The following is a 23,049-nucleotide window of genomic DNA, read 5'->3' as shown; positions in this document are numbered from 1 at the left end:
GTAATAAATCACCCCTTCCCTGTCTTATTTTCTTTGTCTTTCTTTTTAGTGGTCGGGGAAACTTTATTATTTTTTTTATTTTTTATTATTTATTATTATTATTATTATTATTATTTTTTATTATTATTATTATTATTATTATTATTATTTTTTTTTTTTTTTTTGGGGGGGGGGGGGTATGGCACCAAGGGCCCCCACTTGTTTACCAGTGCCAGTGGACCCCGTAGCCATCCATGGTAAGGCGTATCTTGATAGCTGTTTGAAGAATTGATTTTACATTACATTAATGACCGTGCTTAATACGCGCTATCAACTGTAAACATACAAATTATTAAGCTTTGTGTTACATGTCCCCTGATCACAGTTTTAGTTTAAATTTATTTTTATTTTATTTATTGATCTTTTTTAAAGAGGGGTGGAAGATCAGGGGCTAACGGTCGTCCGCTCTCTAAGCCCTTTTATGGTGAGAATGTTACGGTGCCGCTCGGTGCACGAATTAACTTTAACCCGAAGCCGCCACCGTACTGGGCTGAACGCAATTTCTTTATAGCGTGGAAGGAGGAAAGGGGCCACTGTCGGAATGCCATCGCCGACCTTGTAAATACCAACGGGTTCACAGTCACTGACATTCATTTCCAAGGGGGTGGACCCGGGGTCTGGAAAGGAGGGGTAGTGCGCAGAAAACGTCTAAAACAACAACATACACATCATTCTAATGAGGGGCGGATCCAGGATTTTCCAGGGGGGCACATTTTCCCGATAAAAATTAGAAAAAAGGTCCTTACTTTCAAAAGGGGTGGGGGCACACTTTGGTAAAAACTGTACATTTACATTAAAAATTTTGATTATGGCTCTCAGGGGGGGGGGACGGCTGTGCCCCCCCCCCCCCCCCCCGATTCGCCACTGATTCTTATTGCAACGATTTTACACCGAAAAATGTAATAAACATGATAAAGGCGAGATACTCTTGTTATTTCATTTAAAGGGGACGTTCACCACGAAGAAAAGTTTGTTTTACAAAATAAGGGAAAAAATAAAATTTATTGGTCAAGGTTTGAGGAAAATGTGTTAAGGATGAAGAAAGTTATTAGCATTTTAAGGTTTGGACTTGTGACGTCATAAACGAGGAGCTGCCCGATATGTCATGTAATATAAAATGCATAAATTTCATTATTTACAATGGTCCCTGATGACTTATTTTTGTTTTCTTTTCAAGAATGGGCGTGAAATGATTTGTAAATTGATATTCTGAAGGTTCAGTAAAACCCATTTTCAATTTTCTGAGGAAATTACATTCCACTGATTTTTTTTACCATTAGATATGAAGGAAAGCTGCTCGCATATGACGTCATGAATGAAATAATAAAAATTCTAATTATTTTTGTATTCTTTGATGGGTTTTCCTCAATCTTTCGGCAAGTTATTTTTCTGCTATTTTTAGAACAAACTTTCTGTCAGGGTGAACTTTCCCTTCAAACGTAAAGGTGTAAGAGGCCAAACATGGTGCATGGGCAAAACTGCGATAAAAAAACGAAGCTCGTAAGCGAATATTTTGACCCATATATGAACCAAAAATCCTATGTCGTGATAGATTTTGACGTGTTATTCAGAAAATTATATTATACCTCACACCTTTTTCATTTTTTTTCTTTTCTATTCTCTTCTCTTCTGTTTTTTGTTTTTTATTTGCTCATGATTTTTTTTTTCATTTATACACAGCAAAAACTGCTGTGTTAACCGGTGTACATAGAGGACCACACAAGTTATTTTACACCGGTGTTAAATTGACAGTGTTAGTTTAGCACCTATAGGTGTTATTGCAACACCTTTGGTTGTTACATGTACACTCGTTGGTGTTATATTCAATCTCTAGGGTGTAATTTTAACACCAGAGGGTGTGGTCCTCTATATTAACACCCACTGGTGTCAGTTTTAACAACACAGTTTTTACAGTGTATATGATACTAAAATCCTATGTTGTGATAGATTTTTACGTGTTATTCAGAAAATTATATCGTGCCTCACACCTTTTTCATTTTTTTTTCTTTTCTATTCTCTTCTTTTCTGTTTTTTGTTTTTTATTTGCTCATGATTTTTTTTTCATTTATATCTTTTATCAGGATGAGGGCATGGCTTGGAGCATGGCCCCTTAACCAAGTTCCCAGTGAGCCTACACTGTAAAAACTGTGGTGTTAAAACTGACACCAGTGGGTGTTAATAGAGGACCACACCCTCTGGCGTTAGAATTACACCCTAGAGATTGAATATATCACCAAAGAGTGTACATGTAACAACCAAAGGTGTTGCAATAACACCTATAGGTGCTAAACTAACACTGTCAATTTAACACCGGTGTAAAATAACTGGTGTGGTCCTCTATGTACACCGGTTAACACCGCATTTTTTGCTGTGTACGATGGAGGGGAAGGAAGGATTTAACAAGAGAAAGGGTGCTTTTTTCGGAGAAAGTCTAAATCGAAATCATTTCAGTAACCGTAATTGTATGCCCAACAATGTGATTGAATAAATGCAAAATACTCGTATCATTTCATTCCACGTAATCATTCACCTCGAAATTGTGATTACTTTTGAGATGGATTTGCTTCATTTGAGCTCCCCTCTTTCAAAAAAAAATGAAGTGAAATTAACACATGTTATGCAAACCTGAAGCCAATCAACAATGTTTACTAGACTATACGGTCAACAGTCAACTTGTCAAAGTTTGAAGAAAAATGGTAAGTGTATAATGTCTAGCTCGTTCAGGTAGTTTCCTCCGGTTTTCGCATAAAACCACTTATAAAGTATTGAAATTGGGGTAATATGAATAAAAATGAAATAATAATCTAAAAATAGTCTATACATAAACTGAAGAAAAGAAACATTTGTGACATAGCTGTTTGAAATTTTTTTTTAAAGACAATAAAAAAAATGCGCATCAGCGGCGTACCCAGGATTTTCCAAAAGGGGGGCAAATTTTTTGGAGGATATTTCGTCCGCGCACAAAATTTGACAAGCAAAAAAAAAAGGTCTTCAACCACAAATAAAGGATTTCGTACCAAAAAAAAAAAAGACAAGCAAAAAAAAAAGTCTTCAACCCCAATAGTCCAAGTGTATATTGCCAGTTTAGAAGGTAAAAAAACTTTCATACTGTAATACTGTATAAACAGAACACTTGACAATGAAAGAAAATACATAGTTCTTACCATGTACTATTTATTATTAATTAATTCATTTATTCATTTATTTCTTTATTCATTTATTTACTTATTTATTTATATAGGTATATATGCACATGGAAATTGACTAGCATCACATGCTGAAAGGGTAAAGTCACACAAAAAAATCTTGAAGTACAATATAACGAAAACATAATTACAATATTCTACATGTATATCAACACATATAGGTCTACTTAAAAGATGTATCTCATAAAGGGATAAGCACAGGAGAACAGAGAGAGAGTAATGGAGAGAGAGAGAGAGAGGGGTGATAGGACTTAAAAATAGAAGTAGAAAATTGAGTGAGGTAGAAAGAAAAAGAGAAAGTGGCGAAGAAGAGGGGAGTGACATGAAGAACATAGAATAACATAATTGCAACGAGTCGGGATGTTCCTGCTGACACGCAATAGTATTAGTAGTAGTAGTAGTATAGTAGTAGTAGTAGTAGTAGTAGTAGTAGTAGTAGTAGTAGTAGTAGTAGTAGTAGTAGTAGCAGCAGCGGCAGCGGCAGCAGCAGCAGCAGCAGCAGCAGTATATAGTAGTAGCAGCAGAAGTAGTCGTTAGCCCAAAAGCGCTTACAATATTTAACTGGAAGACTTCTACGGGCAGTATTTTTCTTCTTTATTACAATCTAACAGGAACTTTCAGCGCAGCTTTACGTTTATTATTCACACGTATCATTGATATAGCCATGTTACATAATAATTTGTTTGAAACCATTTTCTGAAATCTCGGTTCAAATTAATGCGATGGAATGTTTACCCAATGATGATCGGCGAACCATGGCCCAATAATTCGTATTATTGACTAAGGAATGTTTTAATCAGATTTTATCAAACAAGACTATATTAGAAGATAGTACTGTTACCTCGGTAAGAGGAAATACAATAATTTTTTTTCAATAGACGTTATAAAAACCAAAACTGAGAGGAGTACTTGATCAGCGGCCGTGTAAGTGGGCCCCCGGGGGGGGGGGGGGGTGCCGAGGGTGGGGGGTAGCCGAAATTGAGGGCTTACCAAGCAAACAATCACAACCAGATGTTCATATGTTTACGTTTACAGCCCGCTGGAAATATAGCTTACACCTGAGAGTGGCTACCCTGTGTAAATTAGAGTTGTTATTATCGTTATTATTATCATTATTATTATTATTATTATTATTATTAGATTATTATTATCATTATCAATATTATTATTATTAATATTATTACTATCATTAGTAGTAATAGCAGTAGAAGTAGTAGTATCATCATTTTTACTATTATTACGTTTTGTACACGGTTTCAAGATAAGCGTGTGTGGAAGGGGGGGGGGTGGACCCCCCTCCCTCCCCGATTCCGCGGCCCATGGATCCGATTTATCCGATGCGCATGACTAGGTCGATAGTATGGGCATGGCGCAGGTGCTGGGGGGGGGGGGGGGCTAAGAATGGTAAAAGCATTTGTTTATGCTGTTATTTCTTATGGATGTCCCTCCCCTGACAATCACTGGACCATCCCCTTTGTATGCAGGTTTGTGCGCGTGGGTGTGGGCATGTAGTCTGCAGGCACAGATCCTGATTGAAACTTTGATCAACATGTGTGTCTCCACGCAAAGACTAGCACAGCGAGAGGGCCTTCAGTACACAAGGCATGATCAGGCTGCAATTTGCAGACCCGGTTTACTCGAGTGAAGGGTTTGCACAGCAGACTAGTGGGCATGTATGTGGTTGAGTATGGAGTGGTTTGAGAGAGCTCCCCATAAAGGGGGGATAGAGAGGTCGAGAAAGATAGAGAGAGAGAGAGGTAGATAGAAAAAAGACAGAGAAGGAAGAGAGGGAGAAGGAAAGAGAGAATTAGGGAGAGGCGTCGCCAGTACTTAGGAAATCAATTATACAAAATCGGATGGAAACTCATTTTCATTTCAGAAACGGTAAAATGATCCAAAGAGAAAACAAAGAAAGAACACCTCCACACAAACTTGAACCCCACCGCCACCCCTCCCCCCAAAAAATAATAATGAAAAGGGGCAGGAGGAAAAAGAATGGAAGAGAGAGAGAGGGGAAAGGAAGGAAAAGCGAGAAGGTAAAGAGAAGGAAGGATATATAAAAAAAGAGAGAGAGAGAGAAAAGTGAAAGGGAAAGGGAATAAATTAGGAATTAAAATCTTAAAAATATAGGCTGACCTAAGGTTCGCAGTTGCCACGGCCCCAGCGAAAAAAAAAATCCTGGATACGCCCCTTGCCTCCCTTTACTCTACCATTCCGCCATATTCCGCAAAATGATAAATGGGCACTTGAAATTCAGTAAGCTTAAAACTCGATCAAATAACAAAATTTTGTTACAGGGCTTACTGAATTGGTACGGGGGTATCATTTTTATTGTGTAGGCTGAGAACTTTCACTGCATTCTCTGCGTTGATGATTAATCAGGTTGAATGCCGAGCAATAGTGAGTTTGGAAGCTTGTCGGAATGCTCCCGAGGGAGTGGGCAAGGTGCATATATACATTGTGGCGGCAGGACTCGATTGCCGGGGTACATAATTAGTTATAAATTAGTAATAAATAGATAGAAATGAAGGCAGTATAGACTCATGCACAATGTACCCCTCACCAGGAAAATATTCCATTATGTTAATGAATAGGGGAAAGGAGGGGGGGGGGGGGTCGCAACCGGGGGGACAAACCTTACATTGCGCCGCTTGACAGGTGTAGTTTTTTTATTATTATTATTGTTATCACATCACACTCGATCCTCCTCTTTCCTCTCCCCCTCTCCCCCTCCCTCTCTCTCTCTCTCTCTCTCTCTCTTCTACTTCTCACATTGGAGTCGCAATTAAATTTGATGCCTTGGAGCGTGGGCGTGTTTATGATCACTTATAACATGCCACCTTAACCCATTGAATCTCATAGAATTGATACATGAGTACTTATGTTTTCTCAGATCAGTTGCTTAAATACCCATGTTCAATTTGTAATAAATCTGTTAAAATAAATCAAAAGGCTTTGTTATGCACTGTATGTTCACAGTGGGTGCATATAGTTTGTGGCGGGGTCTCAAGAGAGACCTATGATTCAGATGAACTGTTTGAAAATTGGCAGTGCCCGAAATGTATTCTCCAAAGTGTATTACCTTTTTGGAATGATCCTGATCTATCTACTGAAGTCGTGTATAACTGTAATAATATTTCTGTCGACGCACATGATGATAGGTCAACCGAAACTAATGATTTTGCTCTAAAAGATATTAAAGGTATAAAATTAGCTCATCTTAATGTCAGAAGCATTGTTAATAAAGTTGCTGATTTACAATGTTGGCTGAATAATAACCCTTATGATCTACTAGGAGTGTCAGAAACATGGTTAACAAAAGAACATTCTGATAGCTTGATTTATGTTAAAGGTTATAAGTTTGAGAGGAAGGATAAATGTACTCATGGAGGTGGAGTGGGATGTTTTATATCAGAAAATTTATCGTATATAAGGAGATTGGATCTTGAATCTGTTGCCTTAGAAATAATTTGGTTGGAGTTGCAACGTAGCAATAGTAGCTCATTATTTATTGGTATATTGTATAGAAAACCGGATAATCATTTAGATTTTTTTGACAGTCTTGAAAGTAATCTTGAGAAATTGTATACAGTTACAAACAACGTCATCCTTCTTGGTGATTTTAACTGTAATATGCAAACCATAAATAATCTTTCTAGAAAAGTTTCCAGTCTCCTTACTACAATGCAAATGACACAGGTTATATCTGAACCCACTAGAATTTCATCACATAGCCAGTCAGTAATCGATTTGGTATGTATTTTTGATGCACTTGTTGACAATATTATTAAGTCAGGAGTGCAGTCAGCTGGACTTAGTGATCACTCTGTGATTTTTACTGCAATTAAAGGGAAACATCAATCCCTTTCTCCGAAAATAACTAAATGTCGTTCATTCAAGTACTTTGACAGTGAGAAATTTAAAGATGATGTAAGGAAAGTTGATTGGCATGAGTTTTATTCCTGTGGGACTGACGTTGAAAAATTGTGGCACTACTTTAAAAACACACTCCTGGACATTTGTGACAGGCATGCCCCCGTGATATCAGTGCGGCAAAAACAAAGAGGGGTACCTTGGATAAATGATGATTTTTTTTGTGTTAGCGCGCGAAAGGGATTATTATCGAAAGCAATTTAGAAAAACAATATTAATTTATTGGTGGAATAAATTTCAGTTTTCCCGTAACAGAGCTAATAACTTGATTAAAAATTTGAAAAAGATGTATTATCAGGACAAATTTAAGGACTGCGAAAATGACATTAAAAAAACCTGGAACATTTTATCGAAGCTTATACCTAAGAAAAATAAAACCACGAGTCATGATGTTAAATTAACAATTGATAATGATCAAATACCTAACAATGAAATAGCTCACGTTCTAAACAAAGCCTTTAATGAAGTCGGCTCAAGGTTGCAAGCCGCTTCGGGTAATTTCTCGAAAGATTTATTAAACAATTTACAAACTCTGTTTATTCCAGATTGTGAATTTAAATTTTATGCAATCAAAAAGGAGTATGTTTTGAAAGAACTATTACATATTGATTGTTCGAAAGCGGTCGGAGTAGATGGCATTCACCCTAAGTTTCTTAAGCTGGCAGCAGGGAGTATAGCTGGCCCTTTAACCCATTTATTTAATGCAACTTTACAAACTAGTGTTATTCCAGAAGATTTTAAAACAGCAAGAATTACTCCTGTACATAAGGGAGGATCATTTGATATTGACAATTATAGACCAATTTCTGTGCTTCCAGTCCTGTCCAAAATACTAGAGAGAGCAATACATGATCAATTGTATAAGTACTTAAATGTAAATGATCTACTTGCAAATTGTCAGTCTGGCTTCAGACCGTCTTATTCTACTGTCACTTGTCTAACTGAGATTACAGACTTTTTGTATGATAAAATGGACCGAAAACATGTTACTGGTGGTATTTTCTTGGACTTACGCAAAGCTTTTGATGTTATTCCTCACAATTTTATACTTGCAAAACTTAAGTACTATGGTATTACTGGCAATGAATACAACTGGATGGAATCGTATTTAACAGACAGAAGGCAATTTGTAATGATTAACAGTTGTCGCAGTGAATTTTTGAAGATAAAATCAGGTGTCCCACAAGGACCTATACTGGGTCCATTGATATTTTGTATTTTTATTAATGACATGTGTAATTTGAAATTGCATGTACATTCTAAAATGTCTCTTTATGCTGATGATACCGCCATTTTTAATCACGGTGAATCAATTAAGGAGGTACAAAAGTATTTGCAAGATGATTTTGATTCAATAAGTAAATGGCTAGACTTAAATAATATGCATTTACACCCGCAAAAAACAAAAGCCATGGTATTTGGTCAAAAGAAAAAGTTGAGGGGTGCTCATTTGTCAGTGAAATTCAGGAACATACAATTAGAAAATGTAAAAAAGATTAAATACTTAGGTGTCATGCTCGATCCGGGCTCGACTTGGTGCGAACATATTACTAATATCGTTTGTAAAATATCTCGGGCAATAGGTTGTGTAAGGCGGATTAAGCACTTACTGTCCTTTGATTTTATGAAGAAGCTGTACTTTTCTATGATTTTACCTTACATTGATTACTGTATTACATCTTGGGGAAGCAGTGCAAAAATACATTTAGATAAGATACAAAAACTTCAAAATAAATATGCCAGAATGCTTTTGAAAAAAGATTATAATACATCACAAATTTCTTTGTTGCAGTCACTGAAGTGGCAATCAGTAGATCAGCGTATAAAATATCAGTATTGTGTTCTTGTATATAAAATAATGAATGATTTGATTCCAAATTATTTAAAACCTTTAGTATGTAAACGGCCCGTGAAATACAGGACACGGTATTCTTTACGATGCCCCCTTCAGCTTCCCAAAGCTAGAATTGAACATTAAATAAAATCTTTCGCATATGTCGGACCCAAATTATTTCATGCACTTCCTTCAAATTTACAAGTTTGTACCTCCTTGTTAGTTTTTAAAAAATTATGCAAAGCCTTTCATACGAATTGATAAAAAGCGAAATGATATTCCATTGATTTACAATGCTATGTATGTTTAAATTGTCACTTCCCACTCTATATTTTGGTGTTAATTGTTTCTGATGTTAGATATTTTGTATTTTGTATTTTTGATGTTGTTTGTTGTTGTTGTTCATAGTTATCTTGACATGTATTTTAAACTGCATGGCGCCTTTGTAAAGCAGTTTTAAGAACTGAACAGGCCTACCCTGCAGTATAAAATAAATAAAACAAAATAAATAAAATAAATAAATAAATAAATACACACAGCAAAATCTGCGGTATTAACCGGTGTACATAGAGGACCACACCAGTTATTTTACACCGGTGTTAAATTGACAGTGTTAGTTTAGCACCTATATGTGTTATTGCAACACCTTTGGTTGTTCCATGTACACTCTTTGGTGTTATATTAAATCTCTACGGTGTCATTTTAACACCAGAGGGTGAGGTCCTCTATTAACACCCACTGGTGCCAGTTTTAGCACCACAGTTTTTACAGTGCAGGCTCCTTACTGAGATTCATATTCACCATATGTTCAAGAACTTGTATCAGTTTACCAATGTACAATTTTTGTATTTTATACCTTCCCATTTGATTTGATTTTATCACCCCATTTATCACATTGGTGTTATTGATACAAAGCCTCAGTTCCATGCACAATCGCTTTTTATAGCATCAGCTCATGTTCAGGGACTATATTCTGACTTTGTGTGGGGGCAAAGTAGGCATGTGCCTATTTCAGGGGCACAAACTTAAGCAAAGAAAGATAAGGAAGACAGGTACAGACAGAAATTCCTGCATTCAAAACAAAGGCAAAAAAGGATTATTTATTACAATAAGATAAATCATAGATTAAGCAAAAAAAGGACAGAAAAGAAAAGGAAAGATAAAAAAGAATCAAGAAAAAAGAGAAAAATAATAGAAGAGAAAAAAAAAGAAAAGGAAAAAAGAAGAAAAGAAAAGTAAAAAGAAAAAGGAGACAAAATACAGAAAAAAAGAAACAAAGAAAAGAAAAAAAAGACAAGATAAAAAGCAAAATAGCAGTAAAGAAAAAATAGAGGGGACAAAATGAAAAGAAAACAAAATAGTGAAAAAAAGAGAAAAAGAAAAGAATAGGAAAAGACGAAAGAAAAAAGAAAGTAATATAGAATAGAAAAACAATAATGAAGGAGAAAGAAGCTATTCATCCTTGCAAAGAAAAAAAAACTCAAAAAAGCAGTGGCAAAAGTCAAAACCGGGTAACAAAAAATAGTCATTGTTTTTACTTGATAGCCCAAAGTACCGGTACCGTACTAGAAGAAGAATCCGCCCACAGAGATACGATCTTACGTATAAGCTCCCGAAGGGAGCTAGAGAGGGAACTCTTTCCGCGCGTTTTTATTTCCCATAGGTTTTGTACATAGCCAACATGGCTGCCGGCGGACAATTTGAAGGATGATTTTGGAGGGTCAATGTTTTATTCATGAGAATGACGTCAAAATACGCATAATGCACTTGTATGATTGGATTAAACGCTAATGTTTTATTCATGTACTCATGCATTAAACATTTTTTTCCGTCCCACAATTCCCTACGATATCTGTGCGAAGTGTCGTTCTTTTGGACTCTGCAAATTTGAAGTTTCTGAAACGAAATAGCTAGACTAATTATCTGTTTATAGAATTGATGTTCGAAATCATGGTTTCTGAGTGAACTTCATTGGAGCGGAAAATCTTGGAGGGAACATCAATACTATTCTAATGACATTCCATAGGAATAAAAGTAAGTTACGCTCATTTTCATGTTTTGATCTCACTTGCAAATTGTAATGTGTTTGCCGGGGTTCGGGGCTCATCCTGTATTACGCACTATGTAAACCTCAATTTCAATATTTCTTTTGCCTGAGCTGACTTCCAAATAAGTGTGATCATTGAGTTTATCAAAAATACTACCGGTATATCTAGGACTAGGGGTCTATAGTTTGTCGTAGATCTAGACATTCATCGGAATGCTTCATGTAGGTCCAAAGTAAACCTTTATTTCAGTTTTATTGTGATTAGACAATTATCAGGGGTAGATGTGGACTTGTTTCCGACCTCCTGTTTTTTAGTAACGACAAACTGTCGATTTTAGGCCTATTCAAATTTAGGTCAATGTAGGGATATGGTCAGAGCGCGCGGGATCCGGCCTTTGATATCGCCGGTGCTAGCCGGCTAGCGAGATTGTCGATGTAGTCATGGGGTATGAAAATAGCGGGGACGGACTAGGCCCAAACTTCAAGCTTGAAAGTTGAAGTTTATATAGGCCTAGTCCGTCCCCTCTATTTCATCTTCATATGAAAAAGTATAATTCTCAGCAGTTTCTTTTATTCAGGAACGCTTTACTTCAGAATAATCAGTGTTGAAATACGATTGTCTTAGCATTAATGTCTGTTATGTTAAGTGTCACTTGTCTTAGTCTTAGATTTGAATGAAATGGCATAGCCTACCCTAGACCTAAATCAAGTCTATTTGAACAGGATACCCTGGGCCCGGCCTTGGGTGGTAATTTGAAAACGTTCTTAGTGTTTACTTCATTCAAATGTGATGTGATTCTTAAGTTATACAGGCCCAGCATAGACCAGATTCAGCTATATACAGCTGTAGAAATATGTGGTTGGAATCATTTTACTTTTATAAACAGAGTGAGGTAGGCCTATGTCTCTATGTGATAGAGAATGAAGTTTCGGGTCCAGATAAATTTTTTGTTCTAGTTTGGAATATTCATTCATAGACCTGGGATATGGGCAGCTGGAAATTTCAAAAATATTGTTTAAGAAGAGTAATTTTATTATCTCTAAAACTCTCAAATTTAAATTGTCAATTGCAGATCCAATGGGACCAAGTTCTTAGCAGTTCACACCTAGTCAGAAGTACAAAATTGGGAACCATGCCGATCAGCAAGTGTTAGTTACAATCTAATGAGGAACAGGATATCTGAATGGAAAAATTGCAAGGTATGCTTACTGTTTTGATAATATACAGGCTGTATCCAAGCTCATCACCCCCCCCCCCCAAAAAAAAAGATAAATAAATAAATAAATAAAAGAATATTTCCCCTTTTTTGGGAGGGGGTGGGCTATGGCCAATTGTGCTGAAACATGATGCGATATCATGTAATGTTAAAGTTCCATTGTAAGTTAATATTTGTTTGAATTCAGATTCACCAGTATTTCCATTTCTAACACTGCATACTAATTATCCATATCTCCTGTCTATACATGCATTTGCATAAAAAACCCAAGATATTATTACAGTTATCACAAAATTCTGATAAATATTTGAATTAATTTGCACTCTTTATTTTCAAAACATACTGTAGATAGTTATATTGATATATGAATTTATCTGGATGTGGGACGAAAGTGACTGCATGTGCTAAACTTGTTTTATCACTGAAGATATAAAATAGAGTTTACATCTTTTTTTTACTAAACTGGACTAGATGAGTAAAAATAATTTACAGCTTATTATGTTCTTTTCTCTTTTTTACCATGCAGGTTTCCCACTTCCTAAGCTGTTTAAGTACTGGTATCACAACATAAGTGCCAAGAAGAGATATGAAACGGTCTCAAAATTTTTGCTGGTGCCCCCCCGATGCCGTGACCCACGGTACGCCACTGCAAGTCTTCATAAATTATGTAGGGTTATTAAGTTGCATTTATCGTTATGTGAAATGGGCTACCACTGCAATAATATATAAATAGACTATATTTCAAAAATAGATTGAATTCTAACCACAGTGACAGTAGACAAATCAAATTTTGTTAATGATTCGCTAATGTATTGATTGGGGAAGGCACTCTTTAGGATTCTGGCATTGTGTCCCACCCCCCCCCCCCCTTATGAGGAGTGCTCTCACATCAGTAGACTATTTCTTGTCAGCAAATTTGAAAGGAATTTACCAATTTTTTTGAGTGACAAACTTTTGTGGAAGAAAATAAACGAATATCAAAGGTTTTTATGCTCTTTTATGGAATATTAACTATAGGCTCATCGAGATCCTTTGAATGAAATTTTAACAAACATTGTACAATGTAGAAAAATGTACTTAATCCTATTTTTGTACATTTATATACCCACCCCATACTACCCTTACCCAGTAACAGCCCTTTTTAGCTATGCATTGCCTTCATTTTTTAAAATACAATTTAATGCTTGGTAGATGCTAATTATTTTTTTTATGTTAATGTCAATGTTTTAGAAAATGCATTCCTTAATAAACATGTTAATTTTGAATTGAATTTTTTTATCTTGGTAATTTTCATTTATCAATTAATTGTGATGATGTATTGCTGCTGAGCTGTTATGCACAAATGGCACAAGATGTTGCACTGTACTGAAATGTGATGATGCCACTGTTACATGAGATCAAACAGCAGTCAATTAAAATATTATTCAAGAAAAATAAGGATAAGAGTGGGAAAGAAAGTAAAATGACAGGAGAATTATTTGCTTGTATGCATATAGTTATGTCAGTTTCTGAGAGAGAGACAAGACAGAAAGAGAGAGAGATGGGGGGGGGGGTGAAAGTTCAGTTTGTTTTGAAAGAAGCAATTATAAGACCTTACTGTTCATGACGGGCAACGGGGGGGGGGGGGGGCTATAATTATTTCTCCAAATTTTTGAAACATACATATAAAATGTATTTTTTCTTTCCATATGAAAATTACACCAGATACATTTTCAGTTGAAAATAAAAAAGAAATACCCTATAGCCTACGATTGGTTTGCTCTCTTGCCTATTTAATTTTGAGAACCCCCTCCCCCCTAAAATATGGTATATACCTAGGTCATGATTATTGATGTTTGACATAGAAGTCGCCATTTAAAATTAAGTGCTCCGAGGACTGCTATTCATAATAGGACTTATATTGGAGACTAAAATTATGGAAAAGAACTTGATTTGTTATTATCTTTGTTTATATTATGAAAAAAAGGTTCATTTCGTTTTCTGCAATAAAAAGAAAAAAGGGCTCCAGAAACATAAAGAGATGTCATCGCATATGGCAACATTTTCTTTGGGAACCTCCTCTGTAATATTTTTTAGCAAAGACCCTGGCCATTTGCAGCTAAAACAAAGCAACGATGCAGTAATAATCTAACAGGCAATAACAAAAAGATCATTAAAATAGATGAATAATAAAACTCTGAGGAGGAAAAAAACGAATGATCTGACATGATGTAATCACAGACACCAACGATATTAAATCAGGTCGCGCATTATGCTAATTAGTGACAAAATACTAATTTACATATTTTACGCTATGCGCGAAGGACGTTCCATGACCACGCCTTCATTTCGCTGGTGTACCAAGACAGTGGCGGTGTCCATAGGCTTGTATACGAAAAATGGGAGCAGTGTGCACTTTTGACCCTCCAAAATTTCCCCCAATTCTGACCGGATGCAGAAGCGGAGTTTCACCCCCCTGAATCCGCCTTTGCATGCTGCCATCTACGTTGCAAAATGCGTTGTGATGGACGCTTTACAAAAATGGATGAAAGAAGGCGCCAGTCTCGCTAGCTCAGTAGCTGTCTCAAGCTCGGCTGAGAAAACAAGAATACCTTTTTCGATTTGCTTGTAACTGGTAACAATCGGTAATTTCTCTTGACATGGTTTCAATTTCTCATGCCCTATTGTTTTGTTTGTGAAGACGCTAACGTTGTGCTTAGCGGCTGAAAATCTTAGTTAGGCTGCTCCACTTCGAAGCGAAAAGTGGCTGTGTGCGCTGGCGGCATTGACTGCACGCTACCCCGGAGCTTCCCGAGGTCAGCCGGCCAGCTTGCGTGTCTCTGCTCAGTCGGACGTCGGGAAGGCCAAACTCGTACTCCGTCTCCGAGTCCGACAAAGGCAAAGCTTGGCCGGCTAGGCTAGGGCTTAAAACGACAGGGAACGAGGACTGGCATTTGAAAGGATGCCCTTACTGTTTGAGCTCTAATAAGAAAGCAGGGCCGGGGCGGATCAGGTTTTCCCCAAAAAGGGGGAGGGCACATTTTTGAAAATTTGACAAGCAAAAAAAAAAAAAATTTCAGTTCACCTCAAATTTTAACAGTTAGGCCTCACGTACGTGCACGTTACACGCAGTCAATGGAAAGTATATGTGTCGCGCCATCTTGGTTAATTTCACCACTACGTTGCGAGAGGGCGCTCGTCAAATTTTACAAAAAAAATCGTAAGAGACAGGCTCGTAATTATAAGGTGACTTTAGGCCACAATAATTAATTTAGGGATGGTTCGGAAAATAAGTCGTGTCGATTTTCGAATTTAGGAATGTATAACGAATCAATACATATAAAATTCATCAATACTCATGATGTTTAATGTTTAACAAAGCCTTCTTCCCCGGCGTCGCACGTCCTCCCGAGTTACGGTGGTGCTCTTGCACATTTTGGGTATAGTTCAAATCATCAATAATATCTCGATTCTGCAACTTATTGTATCCTAATTTCATGATTTTTTGTATTATTTAGGTCATTTGCAACACTTTATTCATTCATCATTGACAATTACAAGTGTTAATTTCAAACTTTCCCGCTATTGAGTCTTGAATCTACCCTTGTCCACAGGCCCCTATAGTGTGTACTGTGTCATTATGTGTGTGTCTATGGAGCACCACATCCCAAATCTTACAAAATCGTGCTGATTCTGTGGCATTAAAATACCTCGTAAGACAAAGAGAGTTCCAGTTTTGAATTTTCCTGAAAATTTTACCAGAAAATTAAAGCTAAAAGAGCAATATTGTGATGAAAAGGATGTACACCCCCCCCTCCCCTTGCCCCACATGTGTAGCTGTGCCAATATACTCAATCACAAAGAAATGATATGATTGGTTTTATAGTTTTGCAGCAGGAAATAATAATAATGATAATAATAACAATTAAAATAAAATAATAATAGGAGTGGGCTATACATGGGTCAAAAATACTTTTTTTGTAATTTCAATATGACAACAGTTTTTTTTCATTCCTTGTAATGTATCTCAACATGAAATGACAATAATTTTTGTCTCGGGTCCGAGAAAAAAGTGTGCCGGGCCAAAATCCAAAATGGCCGCCAAAACCCCCCAAAATCACAGTTTTGGCCACAACTTTTTTACTTGGTGGTCAATTTCTCTCGTTTTGGTGTCTATTTATGTGTTTTTGGGGGCAGGCAATTTGTTTTTCATATAATTAGTACTTTTAAACCATTATTTGTAGAGTTAAAAGGTAATTATACCTAAATTTTCCCATTTTTGTAGCCTTTTTTCAGCCAAAAAGTAGGTTTTATCATCCTGGGGTTCTGGGATATTAGATGGTACGAGGTCAACAATAGCAAGCAGCTTCATATAGCTATATTGCTTTTATTCCTCCACTTTGGGTTTTATGGATATTTGTGAAATATATCTTATTAAATAAAAAAATGTCAATTATCCATTGGGGCTATACAGTATGTACAATGTACTGTACATACATACTGCACTGCATAAATGCATTGGCCACTATGACAGATAACAAGGCTTGTATAAACTATAGTGTCATAGAAATGAGCTCTCAGGTTTAGAATTAGATGCCTCAGAAATTGAAGATTTGTTTTGTCTCAGAAATTGAGGACATGTTTTGTCAAATATGCTAATTCAGGGGGCGGAGAGAGGTAATTTACACTGTAGCTATTCTGGGCCCCGTTGCATAAAATTTTACCATTATGTTAACTTAACTTAATGGTAACTTGCATGCAATCCTTTATTCTGATTGGCTGTTGATCAGCGTTACCGTGATACTAGTAGTTACCTGACCCCATAAACATAGTCCAGTTAGACACCAGAACCAGGTTAAAATAAAAGCCTCAAAATGAAGAAGATATGGATAAAAATGTGATGTACGTATATATACATTGTATGTGATATTTACATGTAAGTGTAATTTACGTTGCTAGCTGACAAGGAATCAAATTCACAATCTAATTCTAAACCTTTGAAGCTCATTTCTATGACACTATAGTTTATATACAGGCCTTGTCATATGCCATGGTGGTCAATGCATGGATATATACATTGTAGTATGTACAGTGCCGATTGTACACCGTATAGCCCCTATGGATAAATGAATTTTCTTTTATTTGATAAGATGTATTTCACAAATATCAGTAAAACCCAAAGTGGAGGAATAAAAGCAATATAGCTACATGAAGCTGCTTGCTATTGTTGACCTCGTACCATCCAATATCCCAGAACCCCAGGATGATAAAACCTACTTTTTGGCTGAAAAAAGGCTACAAAAATGGGAAAATTTAGGTAAAATTACCTTTTAACTCTACAAATAATGGTTTAAAAGTACTAATTATAGGAAAAACAAATTGCCTGCCCCCAAAAACATATGAATAGACACCAAAACCAGAGAAAATTACCACCAAATAAAAAAGTTGTGGCCAAAACTGTGATTTTGGGGGGCTTTGGCAGCCATTTTGGATTTTGGCCCGGCACACTTTTTTCTCGGACCCGAGACAAAAAATATTTTCATTTCATGTTGAGATAAGGTAAAAGGAACACAAAAAAACTGTTCCCACAGTAAAACCAAAAATCACCCATTTATAGCCCACTCCTAATAATAATTATAAATAAATTAATGACAATGATAATAATAATAGTAATGATAATAATAATTATAATGGCTGTTCAATGTAACTTCTTCCACTGGCTGTTATTCCTTCAATCATTTTGCCAATTTGTACTTGTTTATGTAAAAATCATGTTTATTATTCATTGCTATTATAATGTAAATGTTGCAATTTTGTAATTTGATTCTTTTTTTATTTTGTGTTAGTATTTATAAAATGTTTTTCATGGTAATGTTATATGTTTATCACGAGTGGAGTTGGAGGCATGGGCGGAAATCTGTCCCGAAAGGTAGGGGGGACAACAGCCTTCGCCAATTGGGGGGGGGGGGGGGGGAAATGTTTTCAGCCAAATGTTAATCCCCGATCGGCCGCTTGAAGGTAATTTTGTCTGTTTCATTGAAGGAGTAGTCCTCAGGGTCACTTTTTAGCTTTATTCTTATAAATCAACATAAATGTATAATATCATTGTCCTTATTTATATAATGCGAGCGCGAAGCGTGAGCATAATTTTTTGGGCAAATTTGTGTATTTTTTCCTAAAATTTGAACATTCTGGGCAATGTTTGTTATCCTGAAAAAGATGTATATACAATTATAAATATTTACTATATACGAACGCGAAGTGCGAGCAGAGGTTAACTGATGGAAATGGTACCTGTTAAAGACTGTTTGCAGTTAGCCATGAAGACGTTACATATTTCAACAATCAAAATAATGCGAGCGCGAAGCGCGAGCTGAATTTTTGAAATTTTTACCCAAAGACTGGAAATTCTAAGCACTTTTTGTAAAACTTAAACATATAATAGGTATAATACTAAACAATTGATGCGAAGCGCGAGCGAAAAATTTTGAGATTTAGACCTAAGAACGAGAAACTCTATTCATGTTTTTTAAATCATGAAAAGGTTGAGTAATTGGGGGTCTTCCTTACACCCGGTCCTTACATTAATAATGCGAGTGCAAAATGCAGCCAGAAAACGTTCATATACCATTTATACGTTTAATTTGAATCGATCGAAAAGGTACTTGTTAAGGACTGCTTGCACTTAGTCATGAAGACGTTACATATTTCAACAATCAAATAATGCTAGCACGAATCGCGAGCTGAAAATTTTTGACATTTCTACAAAAAGAATCGAAAATTTTAATCAATTTTTGTAATCGTGAACAGGGTAGCTATATAACTAAACAATTGATGCGTGAGCAGAAGAATTCGAGATTTAGACCTAAAAACGTGACACTCCACTCATGTTTTGTAAATCATGAAAAGTGTGAGTAATAGGGGATCTTTCTACATTAATAATGGATAAAAACTGGATAATGATTGAAATAGAGAACAAGTTGAATATCTGAATAAACATGCGCGTGTTTCAGATTTAGACCTAGAATCTCGGCATTCTACACATCTATCAGCGAGCGCGGAGCGAGCTTAAACTATTTGATATTCCGATCTGAAAAAGAGTCAATTTTAGCTGTATATTTCAAGCACTTTGTAGGAAAATTGTGAGGTGGATATGGATCATTAAATTAATATCTTATTTATTAATGCCTAATGAGGGCGAGAAATCTGATGATATTATGGCCTGAAAACTGGACTTTTCAAGCACTTTAGTAATTATGAACAGAATGCATCAGTTAAAATATTTTTAACCATTAATGCGAGCGCAAATCGCGAGCCAAAATCTTTGATAAGCTCTCATAAAAATCAATATTGAGACATACATAAATCGCCAATCAAAATGCGAGTAGCGCTATCTGCTACGTTTTGACAATCAGACTTGAAAAGGGATATTTTTCAATACTAAATGGAATACACAAAAATAATAGGTTCTGAATAAATCGAATTTTGCAAGCGCTCGGTGCAAGTAGAAAATATCAATATTCAGACCATAAAGCTGTCTCTTTTACAGAGCACTTTTTGAAAAATCAGTTTGTAAATCACACAAAATAATGAAAGTTCGATTTCCGAGGTGAAATGTATAATGTATGTTGACTTCCAAACTTGATCTACAGTGCGTATCAAAAAAAAATTACACTTTGAAAAAGCCCTGGGAATTAAAAAATATACAACATGTGGGTAATTTTTTCACATATAATCTTGGGTTTGGGTCTCATCTATCCAATGAAAGTAAAAGTTTTGACGGAATGTTACACTTGAATGAGCACTGTCCATTTTTGTAAAGCTCGCAGAAATCTGTTTGCGCAGAAATGCTTGTTTTCACCGCTGTGTCAAGGGGAAAGGGCAAAATCAAACTTACCCTGCTGAACATTTCTCATACATTTCCCTTGCACTTTTAGTCAATTGAAATAAAACGGATACATTCAAGCATTTTGTAACAATTTTGCCACCCAAATTGAAATTTCAACACTTAGTAAGCACAACCTTTACCCTTTTTGTGCCAGCTGGATCTGAGGACATAACTGAATCTGAACAAAAGTTTATATCAGACATCTCCAGCATTTTTTCACTAAGTTTTTATCATTTAAAGTGGGTTTACATTTCATTTTTCATTTAATACTTGTTTCTCCACACTTTTCCCAAGCTTGACAATGATTAACAAAATGAAAATCAAGCCTAAGCCATTTCATGTAAATCACAGCTCAGTGTAAAGCAAATATCGTCACGATGGCCTCGATGTGTGGGGGAGTGGGGTGGGGTGAAATGCACTTTTTGAAGTGTTTTGGGCAAAGAAACAAGTCAAGAAAGGTAAAAGATATCTTCAAATCAATTTTACTAGCTAAATTCCACTTGTTCTTCATGATTAAGGTCTACTTTTATTCGCATAACTATTTCAAAGTTCTGCGCAAATCATTTTTCACTAACTTTTCAAAAGTAAGTGGTGCTCACTCAAGCAGAAATATTTTTCGACAGTTATATTGTCATTTGCTTAAATGGATCTGTACCAATGTTCAAATGTGGAAAAATCTTCAGGATATTACAAGTGTATAATTTTACAGGATTTTTTCAAAGTGTAAACTTTTTTTTGATACGCACTGTATAAGCTCCATATTGAAAAATCATCTAACAGGCAATGCGAGCGAAAATTTTATATAGTGACATGAAATATTCTTTTTATTTTCCAAGTCTTCCCCTCATCTTATTTTATTCACTCTGGAAAACTTGACAAGCAAAAAAAACAAAGGTTTTCACTCAAAATGTAAGGTCATTTAGTCCAAAATACATGTATTATTTCGAATGTGAATGATGCATTTTTCTCCATCATAAAAGACCAAAAATAGTAGGGGGGACATTTGATATTGTGTCCCCCCTACTATTTTTGGTAGGGGGGACACGTCCCCCCTGTCCCCCCTGGGATTTCCGCCCATGGTTGGAGGTAGCTTATGTCTCTTATTTTCCCTTGGAAACTTTGAGGAGAAATTTATTAAATGAATTTAATGTTTAAAACTCTTCATCTGGCTGGCCCCTATTAAAAAAAATTATAGATATTGAATTTCAAATATTATTATACGAAAGGTAAACAGTACAATGTAGACCTGTATTGAAGGCAAGTGAACAACACAATTTCAAAAAGCAAATTAATCTTCCTTTATGCTCTCTCTCTCTCTCTCTCACTGTTACTGGTCTTTTAAGTTTTAATACAATCATTGAGTTTTTAATGTAGACAATCATAATGTTGCCCCCCCCCCCTCATTTCTACACATTCTGATTAACTCTCAACATGCAAGGAAAATATGCTCATTGCGGTAATCTTGTTAAAATACAATTTTTATCAAACTAAAAACAAAACTAAACATGCATGCTCTTCATCAGTAGCCAGGGCATGAAGATTCTTACCTGAAACAAAATCTGTTTCTGAAGCATGCGAACCATGTTTGCTTGCTCCTGGCTAGACAGATTACTCCTGGTAAACTCTGAACCGAATATGATTATGGATTCAGCGGTCATGATAAGAAAATTAATATGAAGTAATATTAAATTTAAAAAAAAAAAAATATTCTTGTTCATACCACAATCTCAATTACAGTAAATAACCATACGAAACTAATTGAAAGAAAATTTATATTCGATGAGAAAAGAGCAAAATAATTGTAATCATTTCTAATCACAATTCATGCTGTCCACTACGTGTGTTTTGCAAAATCTTCAAGATTTAGCAGATGTCAGAAACATATATATGTGAAAAAAGGAAAATGCTGATAAATCAATTTCTGATCTCTAGTCAAGGCAACAATATGTACCCAGATCAATCTCTTTATTCACTGTATTGATGAGGTAATTTTGATTCAGACCCAAAGAACAAGATATCAATGAGAAACATGTGCGTATATCATGATGAATAGGCTATCTTGACAGAAGAGCCCTCAACGCACGTACATGTACCCTTCTGGCCTTAACCCCAAGAAAGAGAGCGAGAGAGATGGTAGTGATCGAGATGAAATAAATAAAGTTTTGTATCAAAGATCTATAAAAAAAAAATTGCATTAAATGTTAATGCAGATATGGGGTTGTCTAATTTTAAAGAAAATCATTGAAAATGCCCCGGACTGATGCCCCACCCCCGCCTCCTCCCCCGTGTGGACGTGGACCTGGCCTGGTCAGCGAGCAACTCAACTATCAAGTACCGTTGACCTGGCGTTGAGCACAAAAATACAAAGGTAAGATGGATCTAACTGAACATTTTTTAATCGGCATAATGGAAGATAATAACAGTCAATTGCCTTGGCTTGACTTGCACAATCAGTCGTGAGTTGGAGCTGTTCACCTATTTCAGCTCAGTCACTCACTTTAAAAATTGAATTTGAAAGCGTGTTTGTATCTCAAACTGGTTAAAATTCACAAATGATATTCATGAATACATATATTATTGATATGCCTACAGATTTGAATCTTACAACATTTAGTTATATTTTAAAAGGATCATGAATAACTATGAGTAGGTTAAATTTCAATGTAACGCGGAAAGTCCAATATGGGACTACACAGGCCACCGCGTTCCAGGGAAAATCGAGGCCGCTACGCACGGGCGCCTAAGAAGGCAGCGTACGGTGAAATTCACATGTTGGCGGCTTTATCTATCGTTAGTTTTTATTAAAAAACATATTTATTAGCAACATTATTTCAAAAGCCACCCAAATATTAACGATTGAAATGTATTCTTTTGAATCCTTCGAGCGATAATTCTAAATATCCCTT

The 23,049-nt window shown here is 35.9% G+C and overlaps 1 protein-coding gene and 1 long non-coding RNA gene across 4 annotated transcripts in view; both read left to right on the top strand.

Moving 5' to 3' along the window:
- The first annotated feature begins 10,609 nt into the window (after positions 1-10,609).
- LOC135157601 (uncharacterized) lies at positions 10,610-13,457 on the top strand. The gene is made up of 3 exons (XR_010296596.1): positions 10,610-11,046; positions 12,133-12,259; positions 12,803-13,457. It is a non-coding gene; the product is annotated as an uncharacterized LOC135157601 (long non-coding RNA).
- A 1,295-nt stretch (positions 13,458-14,752) lies between these two features.
- The window catches only part of LOC129282742 (centrosomal protein of 290 kDa-like), a 68,593-nt gene continuing 60,296 nt past the window's right edge, over positions 14,753-23,049 (top strand). The window contains exons 1-2 of one of the 3 annotated variants that reach the window (XM_064113649.1): positions 14,753-14,900; positions 22,378-22,511. The gene's annotated coding sequence lies outside the window, so the exon portion shown is untranslated. The remainder of the gene's footprint in view (positions 14,901-22,377; positions 22,512-23,049) is intronic. The other 2 variants (XM_064113647.1, XM_064113650.1) reach the window with 2 other exon arrangements.

Source organism: Lytechinus pictus, chromosome 19 (assembly GCF_037042905.1).
Source record: "Lytechinus pictus isolate F3 Inbred chromosome 19, Lp3.0, whole genome shotgun sequence".
NCBI classification, from domain to species: Eukaryota; Metazoa; Echinodermata; class Echinoidea; order Temnopleuroida; family Toxopneustidae; genus Lytechinus; species Lytechinus pictus.
Note: the sequence above shows the minus strand (reverse complement) of the source record. Positions and strands in the feature narration are given on the sequence as shown.